Genomic DNA, 13,705 nt, shown 5'->3' with positions numbered 1-13,705 from the left:
TAGAAAACCTTTCCTTTCCATAGCGTTGGCAAAAGATGACAAAAATGCCTGTACTTTGTAAATTTACATATTGAAGACCAGCAGCCAATAAAATTTGTCAGTGTGGATGACAGAGACAAGGGGCTCCCATGGCCCAGCCAAGGCTGGCCTCAGTAAACAGAGTGGCCATATTACGATGGCAATGAGTGTTATTCAATATCTGGGAAGCTTTGCAGTGGAATTCGAGCAAGCATAAGTGGGAGGCAACGTGAACAATGGCGGTGTGACTTTTATGAGAACGTAATGCATGTGATGGAAGGGTATTGCGCGCATTGGCCAGACAAGCATTTGAGTCGGACCTGAAAAGTACCCAGCTGAATAGGCAGATTCAAATCCCCCAAAGGGGCAGTACAGTGTTGTTTTCACAGAAGCACGAGGATTGCGCCAGATGGAAAACAGTGGCAAATCAGAATGGCTTAACCTTTGTGAAATGGAAGTAGGCCAGCATGCAACAGCCGGAACTTGTCGCTTGGGTCCCCCAGGGCAGCGCACAAAAGGGCCCACGGCCAATTGTGTTTACCGGGGCGACGCAAGGTGTTTGGTCCATGTGGAGATTTGCACAGCTAACAAATCAGAACCCACATAATCGACAGCACAGACACCAAGCAACCCTAAGAACAGGGGAGCTGTCTTTATTTTTCACCAGAATAATAAGCAGCTAACCACTCAGTTTGTGTTCCCTTCCTCCAACCCTCCTGAAAGGGAGAGAGGAACGGTCATCAATAGCAGACAGCAGCTGCATAAATGCAACACTGTCCACTTGCTTCACGCTCAGAAGAGAACACTTCAACTCTTCCTCGTGGTTAGCGAAGACCAGACACTTTCGAACACATTTCCTCAGTTAAGAACTATAGAAATAATCCCTGAAAGTATAGTCTTAATAGCACAAAGGGCAGCCCAGGCAGGTGGAAGAAGCTGCCACCCATCTCACTTAGGGTGGGAAAGCGTCTATCGTCCCAAAGGCAACAAAAAGCCCCTCCATTTCTGCATAGGAAAACCTTTCCCGCAACACCATAGAAAACATTTCCTATCCATAGCGTTGGCAAAAGATGACAAAAATGCCTGTACTTTGTAAATTTACATATTGAAGACCAGCAGCCAATAAAATTCGTCAGTGTGGATGACAGAGACAAGGGGCTCCCATGGCCCAGCCAAGGCTGGCCTCAGTAAACAGAGTGGCCATATTACGATGGCAATGAGTGTTATTCAATATCTGGGAAGCTTTGCAGTGGAATTCGAGCAAGCATAAGTGGGAGGCAACGTGAACAATGGCGGTGTGACTTTTATGAGAACGTAATGCATGTGATGGAAGGGTATTGCGCGCATTGGCCAGACAAGCATTTGAGTCGGACCTGAAAAGTACCCAGCTGAATAGGCAGATTCAAAGGCAGTACAGTGTTGTTTTCACAGAAGCACGAGGATTGCGCCAGATGAAAAACAGTGGCAAATCAGAATGGCTTAACCTTTGTGAAATGGAAGTAGGCCAGCATGCAACAGCCGGAACTTGTCGCTTGGGTCCCCCAGGGCAGCGCACAAAAGGGCCCACGGCCAATTGTGTTTACCGGGGCGACGCAAGGTGTTTGGTCCATGTGGAGATTTGCACAGCTAACAAATCAGAACCCACATAATCGACAGCACAGACACCAAGCAACCCTAAGAACAGGGGAGCTGTCTCTATTTTTCACCAGAATAATAAGCAGCTAACCACTCAGTTTGTGTTCCCTTCCTCCAACCCTCCTGAAAGGGAGAGAGGAACGGTCATCAATAGCAGACAGCAGCTGCATAAATGCAACACTGTCCACTTGCTTCACGCTCAGAAGAGAACACTTCAACTCTTCCTCGTGGTTAGCGAAGACCAGACACTTTCGAACACATTTCCTCAGTTAAGAACTATAGAAATGATCCCTGAAAGTATAGTCTTAATAGCAAAAAGGACAGCCCAGGCAGGTGGAAGAAGCTGCCACCCATCTCACTTAGGGTGGGAAAGCATCTATCGTCCCAAAGGCAACAAAAAGCCCCCCCATTTCTGCATAGGAAAACCTTTCCCGCAACCCCATAGAAAACCTTTCCTTTCCATAGCGTTGGCAAAAGATGACAAAAATGCCTGTACTTTGTAAATTTACATATTGAAGACCAGCAGCCAATAAAATTTGTCAGTGTGGATGACAGAGACAAGGGGCTCCCATGGCCCAGCCAAGGCTGGCCTCAGTAAACAGAGTGGCCATATTACGATGGCAATGAGTGTTATTCAATATCTGGGAAGCTTTGCAGTGGAATTCGAGCAAGCATAAGTGGGAGGCAACGTGAACAATGGCGGTGTGACTTTTATGAGAACGTAATGCATGTGATGGAAGGGTATTGCGCGCATTGGCCAGACAAGCATTTGAGTCGGACCTGAAAAGTACCCAGCTGAATAGGCAGATTCAAATCCCCCAAAGGGGCAGTACAGTGTTGTTTTCACAGAAGCACGAGGATTGCGCCAGATGGAAAACAGTGGCAAATCAGAATGGCTTAACCTTTGTGAAATGGAAGTAGGCCAGCATGCAACAGCCGGAACTTGTCGCTTGGGTCCCCCAGGGCAGCGCACAAAAGGGCCCACGGCCAATTGTGTTTACCGGGGCGACGCAAGGTGTTTGGTCCATGTGGAGATTTGCACAGCTAACAAATCAGAACCCACATAATCGACAGCACAGACACCAAGCAACCCTAAGAACAGGGGAGCTGTCTCTATTTTTCACCAGAATAATAAGCAGCTAACCACTCAGTTTGTGTTCCCTTCCTCCAACCCTCCTGAAAGGGAGAGAGGAACGGTCATCAATAGCAGACAGCAGCTGCATAAATGCAACACTGTCCACTTGCTTCACGCTCAGAAGAGAACACTTCAACTCTTCCTCGTGGTTAGCGAAGACCAGACACTTTCGAACACATTTCCTCAGTTAAGAACTATAGAAATAATCCCTGAAAGTATAGTCTTAATAGCACAAAGGGCAGCCCAGGCAGGTGGAAGAAGCTGCCACCCATCTCACTTAGGGTGGGAAAGCGTCTATCGTCCCAAAGGCAACAAAAAGCCCCTCCATTTCTGCATAGGAAAACCTTTCCCGCAACACCATAGAAAACATTTCCTATCCATAGCGTTGGCAAAAGATGACAAAAATGCCTGTACTTTGTAAATTTACATATTGAAGACCAGCAGCCAATAAAATTCGTCAGTGTGGATGACAGAGACAAGGGGCTCCCATGGCCCAGCCAAGGCTGGCCTCAGTAAACAGAGTGGCCATATTACGATGGCAATGAGTGTTATTCAATATCTGGGAAGCTTTGCAGTGGAATTCGAGCAAGCATAAGTGGGAGGCAACGTGAACAATGGCGGTGTGACTTTTATGAGAACGTAATGCATGTGATGGAAGGGTATTGCGCGCATTGGCCAGACAAGCATTTGAGTCGGACCTGAAAAGTACCCAGCTGAATAGGCAGATTCAAAGGCAGTACAGTGTTGTTTTCACAGAAGCACGAGGATTGCGCCAGATGAAAAACAGTGGCAAATCAGAATGGCTTAACCTTTGTGAAATGGAAGTAGGCCAGCATGCAACAGCCGGAACTTGTCGCTTGGGTCCCCCAGGGCAGCGCACAAAAGGGCCCACGGCCAATTGTGTTTACCGGGGCGACGCAAGGTGTTTGGTCCATGTGGAGATTTGCACAGCTAACAAATCAGAACCCACATAATCGACAGCACAGACACCAAGCAACCCTAAGAACAGGGGAGCTGTCTCTATTTTTCACCAGAATAATAAGCAGCTAACCACTCAGTTTGTGTTCCCTTCCTCCAACCCTCCTGAAAGGGAGAGAGGAACGGTCATCAATAGCAGACAGCAGCTGCATAAATGCAACACTGTCCACTTGCTTCACGCTCAGAAGAGAACACTTCAACTCTTCCTCGTGGTTAGCGAAGACCAGACACTTTCGAACACATTTCCTCAGTTAAGAACTATAGAAATGATCCCTGAAAGTATAGTCTTAATAGCAAAAAGGGCAGCCCAGGCAGGTGGAAGAAGCTGCCACCCATCTCACTTAGGGTGGGAAAGCGTCTATCGTCCCAAAGGCAACAAAAAGCCCCTCCATTTCTGCATAGGAAAACCTTTCCCGCAACACCATAGAAAACATTTCCTATCCATAGCGTTGGCAAAAGATGACAAAAATGCCTGTACTTTGTAAATTTACATATTGAAGACCAGCAGCCAATAAAATTCGTCAGTGTGGATGACAGAGACAAGGGGCTCCCATGGCCCAGCCAAGGCTGGCCTCAGTAAACAGAGTGGCCATATTACGATGGCAATGAGTGTTATTCAATATCTGGGAAGCTTTGCAGTGGAATTCGAGCAAGCATAAGTGGGAGGCAACGTGAACAATGGCGGTGTGACTTTTATGAGAACGTAATGCATGTGATGGAAGGGTATTGCGCGCATTGGCCAGACAAGCATTTGAGTCGGACCTGAAAAGTACCCAGCTGAATAGGCAGATTCAAAGGCAGTACAGTGTTGTTTTCACAGAAGCACGAGGATTGCGCCAGATGAAAAACAGTGGCAAATCAGAATGGCTTAACCTTTGTGAAATGGAAGTAGGCCAGCATGCAACAGCCGGAACTTGTCGCTTGGGTCCCCCAGGGCAGCGCACAAAAGGGCCCACGGCAATTGTGTTTACCGGGGCGACGCAAGGTGTTTGGTCCATGTGGAGATTTGCACAGCTAACAAATCAGAACCCACATAATCGACAGCACAGACACCAAGCAACCCTAAGAACAGGGGAGCTGTCTCTATTTTTCACCAGAATAATAAGCAGCTAACCACTCAGTTTGTGTTCCCTTCCTCCAACCCTCCTGAAAGGGAGAGAGGAACGGTCATCAATAGCAGACAGCAGCTGCATAAATGCAACACTGTCCACTTGCTTCACGCTCAGAAGAGAACACTTCAACTCTTCCTCGTGGTTAGCGAAGACCAGACACTTTCGAACACATTTCCTCAGTTAAGAACTATAGAAATGATCCCTGAAAGTATAGTCTTAATAGCAAAAAGGACAGCCCAGGCAGGTGGAAGAAGCTGCCACCCATCTCACTTAGGGTGGGAAAGCATCTATCGTCCCAAAGGCAACAAAAAGCCCCCCCATTTCTGCATAGGAAAACCTTTCCCGCAACCCCATAGAAAACCTTTCCTTTCCATAGCGTTGGCAAAAGATGACAAAAATGCCTGTACTTTGTAAATTTACATATTGAAGACCAGCAGCCAATAAAATTTGTCAGTGTGGATGACAGAGACAAGGGGCTCCCATGGCCCAGCCAAGGCTGGCCTCAGTAAACAGAGTGGCCATATTACGATGGCAATGAGTGTTATTCAATATCTGGGAAGCTTTGCAGTGGAATTCGAGCAAGCATAAGTGGGAGGCAACGTGAACAATGGCGGTGTGACTTTTATGAGAACGTAATGCATGTGATGGAAGGGTATTGCGCGCATTGGCCAGACAAGCATTTGAGTCGGACCTGAAAAGTACCCAGCTGAATAGGCAGATTCAAATCCCCCAAAGGGGCAGTACAGTGTTGTTTTCACAGAAGCACGAGGATTGCGCCAGATGGAAAACAGTGGCAAATCAGAATGGCTTAACCTTTGTGAAATGGAAGTAGGCCAGCATGCAACAGCCGGAACTTGTCGCTTGGGTCCCCCAGGGCAGCGCACAAAAGGGCCCACGGCCAATTGTGTTTACCGGGGCGACGCAAGGTGTTTGGTCCATGTGGAGATTTGCACAGCTAACAAATCAGAACCCACATAATCGACAGCACAGACACCAAGCAACCCTAAGAACAGGGGAGCTGTCTTTATTTTTCACCAGAATAATAAGCAGCTAACCACTCAGTTTGTGTTCCCTTCCTCCAACCCTCCTGAAAGGGAGAGAGGAACGGTCATCAATAGCAGACAGCAGCTGCATAAATGCAACACTGTCCACTTGCTTCACGCTCAGAAGAGAACACTTCAACTCTTCCTCGTGGTTAGCGAAGACCAGACACTTTCGAACACATTTCCTCAGTTAAGAACTATAGAAATAATCCCTGAAAGTATAGTCTTAATAGCACAAAGGGCAGCCCAGGCAGGTGGAAGAAGCTGCCACCCATCTCACTTAGGGTGGGAAAGCGTCTATCGTCCCAAAGGCAACAAAAAGCCCCTCCATTTCTGCATAGGAAAACCTTTCCCGCAACACCATAGAAAACATTTCCTATCCATAGCGTTGGCAAAAGATGACAAAAATGCCTGTACTTTGTAAATTTACATATTGAAGACCAGCAGCCAATAAAATTCGTCAGTGTGGATGACAGAGACAAGGGGCTCCCATGGCCCAGCCAAGGCTGGCCTCAGTAAACAGAGTGGCCATATTACGATGGCAATGAGTGTTATTCAATATCTGGGAAGCTTTGCAGTGGAATTCGAGCAAGCATAAGTGGGAGGCAACGTGAACAATGGCGGTGTGACTTTTATGAGAACGTAATGCATGTGATGGAAGGGTATTGCGCGCATTGGCCAGACAAGCATTTGAGTCGGACCTGAAAAGTACCCAGCTGAATAGGCAGATTCAAAGGCAGTACAGTGTTGTTTTCACAGAAGCACGAGGATTGCGCCAGATGAAAAACAGTGGCAAATCAGAATGGCTTAACCTTTGTGAAATGGAAGTAGGCCAGCATGCAACAGCCGGAACTTGTCGCTTGGGTCCCCCAGGGCAGCGCACAAAAGGGCCCACGGCCAATTGTGTTTACCGGGGCGACGCAAGGTGTTTGGTCCATGTGGAGATTTGCACAGCTAACAAATCAGAACCCACATAATCGACAGCACAGACACCAAGCAACCCTAAGAACAGGGGAGCTGTCTCTATTTTTCACCAGAATAATAAGCAGCTAACCACTCAGTTTGTGTTCCCTTCCTCCAACCCTCCTGAAAGGGAGAGAGGAACGGTCATCAATAGCAGACAGCAGCTGCATAAATGCAACACTGTCCACTTGCTTCACGCTCAGAAGAGAACACTTCAACTCTTCCTCGTGGTTAGCGAAGACCAGACACTTTCGAACACATTTCCTCAGTTAAGAACTATAGAAATGATCCCTGAAAGTATAGTCTTAATAGCACAAAGGGCAGCCCAGGCAGGTGGAAGAAGCTGCCACCCATCTCACTTAGGGTGGGAAAGCGTCTATCGTCCCAAAGGCAACAAAAAGCCCCTCCATTTCTGCATAGGAAAACCTTTCCCGCAACACCATAGAAAACATTTCCTATCCATAGCGTTGGCAAAAGATGACAAAAATGCCTGTACTTTGTAAATTTACATATTGAAGACCAGCAGCCAATAAAATTCGTCAGTGTGGATGACAGAGACAAGGGGCTCCCATGGCCCAGCCAAGGCTGGCCTCAGTAAACAGAGTGGCCATATTACGATGGCAATGAGTGTTATTCAATATCTGGGAAGCTTTGCAGTGGAATTCGAGCAAGCATAAGTGGGAGGCAACGTGAACAATGGCGGTGTGACTTTTATGAGAACGTAATGCATGTGATGGAAGGGTATTGCGCGCATTGGCCAGACAAGCATTTGAGTCGGACCTGAAAAGTACCCAGCTGAATAGGCAGATTCAAAGGCAGTACAGTGTTGTTTTCACAGAAGCACGAGGATTGCGCCAGATGAAAAACAGTGGCAAATCAGAATGGCTTAACCTTTGTGAAATGGAAGTAGGCCAGCATGCAACAGCCGGAACTTGTCGCTTGGGTCCCCCAGGGCAGCGCACAAAAGGGCCCACGGCCAATTGTGTTTACCGGGGCGACGCAAGGTGTTTGGTCCATGTGGAGATTTGCACAGCTAACAAATCAGAACCCACATAATCGACAGCACAGACACCAAGCAACCCTAAGAACAGGGGAGCTGTCTCTATTTTTCACCAGAATAATAAGCAGCTAACCACTCAGTTTGTGTTCCCTTCCTCCAACCCTCCTGAAAGGGAGAGAGGAACGGTCATCAATAGCAGACAGCAGCTGCATAAATGCAACACTGTCCACTTGCTTCACGCTCAGAAGAGAACACTTCAACTCTTCCTCGTGGTTAGACCAGACACTTTCGAACACATTTCCTCAGTTAAGAACTATAGAAATGATCCCTGAAAGTATAGTCTTAATAGCAAAAAGGGCAGCCCAGGCAGGTGGAAGAAGCTGCCACCCATCTCACTTAGGGTGGGAAAGCATCTATCGTCCCAAAGGCAACAAAAAGCCCCCCCATTTCTGCATAGGAAAACCTTTCCCGCAACCCCATAGAAAACCTTTCCTTTCCATAGCGTTGGCAAAAGATGACAAAAATGCCTGTACTTTGTAAATTTACATATTGAAGACCAGCAGCCAATAAAATTCGTCAGTGTGGATGACAGAGACAAGGGGCTCCCATGGCCCAGCCAAGGCTGGCCTCAGTAAACAGAGTGGCCATATTACGATGGCAATGAGTGTTATTCAATATCTGGGAAGCTTTGCAGTGGAATTCGAGCAAGCATAAGTGGGAGGCAACGTGAACAATGGCGGTGTGACTTTTATGAGAACGTAATGCATGTGATGGAAGGGTATTGCGCGCATTGGCCAGACAAGCATTTGAGTCGGACCTGAAAAGTACCCAGCTGAATAGGCAGATTCAAAGGCAGTACAGTGTTGTTTTCACAGAAGCACGAGGATTGCGCCAGATAGAAAACAGTGGCAAATCAGAATGGCTTAACCTTTGTGAAATGGAAGTAGGCCAGCATGCAACAGCCGGAACTTGTCGCTTGGGTCCCCCAGGGCAGCGCACAAAAGGGCCCACGGCCAATTGTGTTTACCGGGGCGACGCAAGGTGTTTGGTCCATGTGGAGATTTGCACAGCTAACAAATCAGAACCCACATAATCGACAGCACAGACACCAAGCAACCCTAAAAACAGGAGAGCTGTCTCTATTTTTCACCAGAATAATAAGCAGCTAACCACTCAGTTTGTGTTCCCTTCCTCCAACCCTCCTGAAAGGGAGAGAGGAACGGTCATCAATAGCAGACAGCAGCTGCATAAATGCAACACTGTCCACTTGCTTCACGCTCAGAAGAGAACACTTCAACTCTTCCTCGTGGTTAGCGAAGACCAGACACTTTCGAACACATTTCCTCAGTTAAGAACTATAGAAATGATCCCTGAAAGTATAGTCTTAATAGCACAAAGGGCAGCCCAGGCAGGTGGAAGAAGCTGCCACCCATCTCACTTAGGGTGGGAAAGCGTCTATCGTCCCAAAGGCAACAAAAAGCCCCTCCATTTCTGCATAGGAAAACCTTTCCCGCAACACCATAGAAAACATTTCCTATCCATAGCGTTGGCAAAAGATGACAAAAATGCCTGTACTTTGTAAATTTACATATTGAAGACCAGCAGCCAATAAAATTCGTCAGTGTGGATGACAGAGACAAGGGGCTCCCATGGCCCAGCCAAGGCTGGCCTCAGTAAACAGAGTGGCCATATTACGATGGCAATGAGTGTTATTCAATATCTGGGAAGCTTTGCAGTGGAATTCGAGCAAGCATAAGTGGGAGGCAACGTGAACAATGGCGGTGTGACTTTTATGAGAACGTAATGCATGTGATGGAAGGGTATTGCGCGCATTGGCCAGACAAGCATTTGAGTCGGACCTGAAAAGTACCCAGCTGAATAGGCAGATTCAAAGGCAGTACAGTGTTGTTTTCACAGAAGCACGAGGATTGCGCCAGATGAAAAACAGTGGCAAATCAGAATGGCTTAACCTTTGTGAAATGGAAGTAGGCCAGCATGCAACAGCCGGAACTTGTCGCTTGGGTCCCCCAGGGCAGCGCACAAAAGGGCCCACGGCCAATTGTGTTTACCGGGGCGACGCAAGGTGTTTGGTCCATGTGGAGATTTGCACAGCTAACAAATCAGAACCCACATAATCGACAGCACAGACACCAAGCAACCCTAAGAACAGGGGAGCTGTCTCTATTTTTCACCAGAATAATAAGCAGCTAACCACTCAGTTTGTGTTCCCTTCCTCCAACCCTCCTGAAAGGGAGAGAGGAACGGTCATCAATAGCAGACAGCAGCTGCATAAATGCAACACTGTCCACTTGCTTCACGCTCAGAAGAGAACACTTCGTGGTTAGCGAAGACCAGACACTTTCGAACACATTTCCTCAGTTAAGAACTATAGAAATGATCCCTGAAAGTATAGTCTTAATAGCAAAAAGGGCAGCCCAGGCAGGTGGAAGAAGCTGCCACCCATCTCACTTAGGGTGGCAAAGCATCTATCGTCCCAAAGGCAACAAAAAGCCCCCCCATTTCTGCATAGGAAAACCTTTCCCGCAACCCCATAGAAAACCTTTCCTTTCCATAGCGTTGGCAAAAGATGACAAAAATGCCTGTACTTTGTAAATTTACATATTGAAGACCAGCAGCCAATAAAATTTGTCAGTGTGGATGACAGAGACAAGGGGCTCCCATGGCCCAGCCAAGGCTGGCCTCAGTAAACAGAGTGGCCATATTACGATGGCAATGAGTGTTATTCAATATCTGGGAAGCTTTGCAGTGGAATTCGAGCAAGCATAAGTGGGAGGCAACGTGAACAATGGCGGTGTGACTTTTATGAGAACGTAATGCATAGGATGGAAGGGTATTGCGCGCATTGGCCAGACAAGCATTTGAGTCGGACCTGAAAAGTACCCAGCTGAATAGGCAGATTCAAATCCCCCAAAGGGGCAGTACAGTGTTGTTTTCACAGAAGCACGAGGATTGCGCCAGATGGAAAACAGTGGCAAATCAGAATGGCTTAACCTTTGTGAAATGGAAGTAGGCCAGCATGCAACAGCCGGAACTTGTCGCTTGGGTCCCCCAGGGCAGCGCACAAAAGGGCCCACGGCCAATTGTGTTTACCGGGGCGACGCAAGGTGTTTGGTCCATGTGGAGATTTGCACAGCTAACAAATCAGAACCCACATAATCGACAGCACAGACACCAAGCAACCCTAAGAACAGGGGAGCTGTCTCTATTTTTCACCAGAATAATAAGCAGCTAACCACTCAGTTTGTGTTCCCTTCCTCCAACCCTCCTGAAAGGGAGAGAGGAACGGTCATCAATAGCAGACAGCAGCTGCATAAATGCAACACTGTCCACTTGCTTCACGCTCAGAAGAGAACACTTCAACTCTTCCTCGTGGTTAGCGAAGACCAGACACTTTCGAACACATTTCCTCAGTTAAGAACTATAGAAATGATCCCTGAAAGTATAGTCTTAATAGCACAAAGGGCAGCCCAGGCAGGTGGAAGAAGCTGCCACCCATCTCACTTAGGGTGGGAAAGCGTCTATCGTCCCAAAGGCAACAAAAAGCCCCTCCATTTCTGCATAGGAAAACCTTTCCCGCAACACCATAGAAAACATTTCCTATCCATAGCGTTGGCAAAAGATGACAAAAATGCCTGTACTTTGTAAATTTACATATTGAAGACCAGCAGCCAATAAAATTCGTCAGTGTGGATGACAGAGACAAGGGGCTCCCATGGCCCAGCCAAGGCTGGCCTCAGTAAACAGAGTGGCCATATTACGATGGCAATGAGTGTTATTCAATATCTGGGAAGCTTTGCAGTGGAATTCGAGCAAGCATAAGTGGGAGGCAACGTGAACAATGGCGGTGTGACTTTTATGAGAACGTAATGCATGTGATGGAAGGGTATTGCGCGCATTGGCCAGACAAGCATTTGAGTCGGACCTGAAAAGTACCCAGCTGAATAGGCAGATTCAAAGGCAGTACAGTGTTGTTTTCACAGAAGCACGAGGATTGCGCCAGATGAAAAACAGTGGCAAATCAGAATGGCTTAACCTTTGTGAAATGGAAGTAGGCCAGCATGCAACAGCCGGAACTTGTCGCTTGGGTCCCCCAGGGCAGCGCACAAAAGGGCCCACGGCCAATTGTGTTTACCGGGGCGACGCAAGGTGTTTGGTCCATGTGGAGATTTGCACAGCTAACAAATCAGAACCCACATAATCGACAGCACAGACACCAAGCAACCCTAAGAACAGGGGAGCTGTCTCTATTTTTCACCAGAATAATAAGCAGCTAACCACTCAGTTTGTGTTCCCTTCCTCCAACCCTCCTGAAAGGGAGAGAGGAACGGTCATCAATAGCAGACAGCAGCTGCATAAATGCAACACTGTCCACTTGCTTCACGCTCAGAAGAGAACACTTCAACTCTTCCTCGTGGTTAGACCAGACACTTTCGAACACATTTCCTCAGTTAAGAACTATAGAAATGATCCCTGAAAGTATAGTCTTAATAGCAAAAAGGGCAGCCCAGGCAGGTGGAAGAAGCTGCCACCCATCTCACTTAGGGTGGGAAAGCATCTATCGTCCCAAAGGCAACAAAAAGCCCCCCCATTTCTGCATAGGAAAACCTTTCCCGCAACCCCATAGAAAACCTTTCCTTTCCATAGCGTTGGCAAAAGATGACAAAAATGCCTGTACTTTGTAAATTTACATATTGAAGACCAGCAGCCAATAAAATTCGTCAGTGTGGATGACAGAGACAAGGGGCTCCCATGGCCCAGCCAAGGCTGGCCTCAGTAAACAGAGTGGCCATATTACGATGGCAATGAGTGTTATTCAATATCTGGGAAGCTTTGCAGTGGAATTCGAGCAAGCATAAGTGGGAGGCAACGTGAACAATGGCGGTGTGACTTTTATGAGAACGTAATGCATGTGATGGAAGGGTATTGCGCGCATTGGCCAGACAAGCATTTGAGTCGGACCTGAAAAGTACCCAGCTGAATAGGCAGATTCAAAGGCAGTACAGTGTTGTTTTCACAGAAGCACGAGGATTGCGCCAGATAGAAAACAGTGGCAAATCAGAATGGCTTAACCTTTGTGAAATGGAAGTAGGCCAGCATGCAACAGCCGGAACTTGTCGCTTGGGTCCCCCAGGGCAGCGCACAAAAGGGCCCACGGCCAATTGTGTTTACCGGGGCGACGCAAGGTGTTTGGTCCATGTGGAGATTTGCACAGCTAACAAATCAGAACCCACATAATCGACAGCACAGACACCAAGCAACCCTAAAAACAGGAGAGCTGTCTCTATTTTTCACCAGAATAATAAGCAGCTAACCACTCAGTTTGTGTTCCCTTCCTCCAACCCTCCTGAAAGGGAGAGAGGAACGGTCATCAATAGCAGACAGCAGCTGCATAAATGCAACACTGTCCACTTGCTTCACGCTCAGAAGAGAACACTTCAACTCTTCCTCGTGGTTAGCGAAGACCAGACACTTTCGAACACATTTCCTCAGTTAAGAACTATAGAAATGATCCCTGAAAGTATAGTCTTAATAGCACAAAGGGCAGCCCAGGCAGGTGGAAGAAGCTGCCACCCATCTCACTTAGGGTGGGAAAGCGTCTATCGTCCCAAAGGCAACAAAAAGCCCCTCCATTTCTGCATAGGAAAACCTTTCCCGCAACACCATAGAAAACATTTCCTATCCATAGCGTTGGCAAAAGATGACAAAAATGCCTGTACTTTGTAAATTTACATATTGAAGACCAGCAGCCAATAAAATTCGTCAGTGTGGATGACAGAGACAAGGGGCTCCCATGGCCCAG

At 47.4% G+C, this 13,705-nt stretch overlaps 12 non-coding genes and 1 pseudogene across 12 annotated transcripts; all 13 read right to left on the bottom strand.

The window, feature by feature from the left end:
• Nucleotides 1-700: 700 nt before the first annotated feature.
• LOC138490353 (small nucleolar RNA U3) lies at nt 701-918 on the bottom strand. Its single transcript, XR_011275390.1, has one exon. It is a non-coding gene; the product is annotated as a small nucleolar RNA U3 (small nucleolar RNA).
• Nucleotides 919-1,742: 824 nt separating this feature from the next.
• On the bottom strand, nt 1,743-1,960 carry LOC138490899 (small nucleolar RNA U3). The gene has a single exon (XR_011275789.1). It is a non-coding gene; the product is annotated as a small nucleolar RNA U3 (small nucleolar RNA).
• An 835-nt stretch (nt 1,961-2,795) lies between these two features.
• Nucleotides 2,796-3,013, bottom strand: LOC138490352 (small nucleolar RNA U3). The gene has a single exon (XR_011275389.1). It is a non-coding gene; the product is annotated as a small nucleolar RNA U3 (small nucleolar RNA).
• An 824-nt stretch (nt 3,014-3,837) lies between these two features.
• Nucleotides 3,838-4,055, bottom strand: LOC138490898 (small nucleolar RNA U3). The gene has a single exon (XR_011275788.1). It is a non-coding gene; the product is annotated as a small nucleolar RNA U3 (small nucleolar RNA).
• Nucleotides 4,056-4,878: 823 nt separating this feature from the next.
• LOC138490897 (small nucleolar RNA U3) lies at nt 4,879-5,096 on the bottom strand. Its single transcript, XR_011275787.1, has one exon. It is a non-coding gene; the product is annotated as a small nucleolar RNA U3 (small nucleolar RNA).
• Nucleotides 5,097-5,931: 835 nt separating this feature from the next.
• Nucleotides 5,932-6,149, bottom strand: LOC138490351 (small nucleolar RNA U3). Its single transcript, XR_011275388.1, has one exon. It is a non-coding gene; the product is annotated as a small nucleolar RNA U3 (small nucleolar RNA).
• Nucleotides 6,150-6,973: 824 nt separating this feature from the next.
• On the bottom strand, nt 6,974-7,191 carry LOC138490896 (small nucleolar RNA U3). Its single transcript, XR_011275786.1, has one exon. It is a non-coding gene; the product is annotated as a small nucleolar RNA U3 (small nucleolar RNA).
• Nucleotides 7,192-8,015: 824 nt separating this feature from the next.
• LOC138490360 (small nucleolar RNA U3) lies at nt 8,016-8,228 on the bottom strand. The gene has a single exon (XR_011275396.1). It is a non-coding gene; the product is annotated as a small nucleolar RNA U3 (small nucleolar RNA).
• Nucleotides 8,229-9,052: 824 nt separating this feature from the next.
• Nucleotides 9,053-9,270, bottom strand: LOC138490894 (small nucleolar RNA U3). The gene has a single exon (XR_011275784.1). It is a non-coding gene; the product is annotated as a small nucleolar RNA U3 (small nucleolar RNA).
• Nucleotides 9,271-10,094: 824 nt separating this feature from the next.
• Nucleotides 10,095-10,301, bottom strand: LOC138490463 (small nucleolar RNA U3; annotated as a pseudogene).
• An 835-nt stretch (nt 10,302-11,136) lies between these two features.
• On the bottom strand, nt 11,137-11,354 carry LOC138490893 (small nucleolar RNA U3). The gene has a single exon (XR_011275783.1). It is a non-coding gene; the product is annotated as a small nucleolar RNA U3 (small nucleolar RNA).
• An 824-nt stretch (nt 11,355-12,178) lies between these two features.
• Nucleotides 12,179-12,391, bottom strand: LOC138490359 (small nucleolar RNA U3). Its single transcript, XR_011275395.1, has one exon. It is a non-coding gene; the product is annotated as a small nucleolar RNA U3 (small nucleolar RNA).
• Nucleotides 12,392-13,215: 824 nt separating this feature from the next.
• Nucleotides 13,216-13,433, bottom strand: LOC138490892 (small nucleolar RNA U3). The gene has a single exon (XR_011275782.1). It is a non-coding gene; the product is annotated as a small nucleolar RNA U3 (small nucleolar RNA).
• Nucleotides 13,434-13,705: the final 272 nt, after the last annotated feature.

This window comes from Ambystoma mexicanum, chromosome 9 (assembly GCF_040938575.1).
Source record: "Ambystoma mexicanum isolate Mex_15411 chromosome 9, UKY_AmexF1_1, whole genome shotgun sequence".
Lineage (NCBI taxonomy): Eukaryota > Metazoa > Chordata > Amphibia > Caudata > Ambystomatidae > Ambystoma > Ambystoma mexicanum.
The sequence above is the reverse complement of the archived record's forward strand: the minus strand, read 5'-3'. Positions and strand labels throughout refer to the sequence as shown.